Genomic DNA, 1,958 nt, shown 5'->3' with positions numbered 1-1,958 from the left:
CCCCCCCCCCCGCCTCACGCCCACTTTGGGGCCTGCCGGCTCGAGCACATCCTCCCTCCGTCGCGCACCAGGCCAAACTTTGGGACTACCAATCCCGACATGCATTGCCTACCCAACCGGAAGTTTTAAAGGAGGAGGCCCGAGGCCAAGGGAAAAGCGGACGTTGCGTAATAATACTACACTCAGATTGTTGGCGGGAGTGTGAAGTGGCGCTGTGTATTGTCACTAGTTGTGTCGCATTAGCTCCTGTTATCTCCTGTGGATGATGATGATGATGATGATGATGATGATGATGATGATGATGATGATGATGATGATGATGATTAATAATAATAATAATAATACGCAATGTTGAAAATGCAGTTAATGTGAAATCCATAGTTCTAGTATAGGTTAAAAGTCTCTTATCTGGACCAGAGTTTGAATATTTAAGAAATTAAACAGTAAAGCTGTTGTCAATGGAAGTTTCCTAGGCAGTAATCAAGTATAAAGCCAATTGTGTTCCGAATATTTTCGAATGTAGCCCTAGGAAGTGTAATGAAAAATCTGAAAGCTTGCACACTCTCCTTATTGGAGTTGGATTAATAAAGTTAATAACCTAATGGGAATTAATAAGAATAGTTTGTAAAATCACTAGTAACCAGATTGACTATGTGCGTGATGTCAACTGGTTCTCCAGTGGTGCACCTGTTGCCACTCTTAACAGTCTTTCCACTTGTGGTCATTTTCTTTCTACCTTTCCCAATACAATCTTTTCCAGAGCTATTCTTAGCATAATGTGTCCAAAGTAGGTTAATTTCAGCCTGACATACCCAAGTTAGTGGAAGCAAATTTCTGGTAAATTAGGGCCTGGATATCTGACTTGTTATATCTGTATAGCATTTGCTTCTTAATCTCTAAAGAGGCCACACGGGCATTATTGGACTAGTAGTTTATTGATAAGATTTTTGTCCCAGTTTACATTTAGGAACTCAAGATTGCATACACTTCTTCAGTTTTCCTCCCATACAACAACAAATCTATGAGTTTCAGAGGAATTGACTCAACGTTATCAGTAAACTTGTATGGCTGAGGATGTATTTGACCCTAGCGATAGAACACCTTAGCCATCATTTGTTAGAGAAATAAATATAGCCATAGTAATGGTGGTGTAAGTTTGTAGATGGATGTCTATTTCATCAGTAGGCCCGTATGTATGTGAATATAATAAACCCAATGGACACAATTTCAAAAAGAAATTACTGTAAATTAAATGCAGAAATTAACAATAATTCAAGTTTAAATGTACAATCGTATGTCTATTGTGGACTTACGTCTATTTATAAATAAATAGATAACAGATTTAATGTATGTTGGAAGAGCTTTTGTATTAAAAGCAGCCTAAAGATTTTTAAAATAAATACCTGGTAGTATTTTTTAGTACTTTTATATGAGGACTATGGTTCCTCTCTTTTAAATAGAATATGGTCAGGTTTTTTTATTTTTAAACTACCTTATGGAAACTCAAGAAATCATACAAGTGTAGATTTGTTTTTCTCGCTATTGTGTAGTGGGTTCTGGAACGCATGGAGGACACCAGGCAGAGGAATACATCATAGCAGCTCTTTATTTGGTGGTAGAAACTGTACTGAGAGGATAGGGTTACCTGTCCCCTATTTATACTTGTCCGGATACATTTCCAGCCAATAGATTTAAACCTGGCTTTCCCACCGAAACGCTGCTTCCTGCCGCAGCAGTTTCGGCCCAGCGCCACCTGGTGTATCAATAGAGCCGATGGTTGCATTGTTATTAAACCCCATACATAACACCCCTTCCCCCTTAAGAACAGACAACACCATTCCACATATAACACATGCCACATTAACTATGTACAAGATACAGGTTATAAGTAGCCTTTCGGTCGCCCTCATGCCCGCACATAGTCTGTGAGATAGGCAGATGGCCTATGAGACCGGGCT

Source organism: Vipera ursinii, assembly GCF_947247035.1.
Source record: "Vipera ursinii genome assembly, chromosome: 2".
NCBI classification, from domain to species: domain Eukaryota; kingdom Metazoa; phylum Chordata; class Lepidosauria; order Squamata; family Viperidae; genus Vipera; species Vipera ursinii.
The sequence above is the reverse complement of the archived record's forward strand: the minus strand, read 5'-3'. Positions refer to the sequence as shown.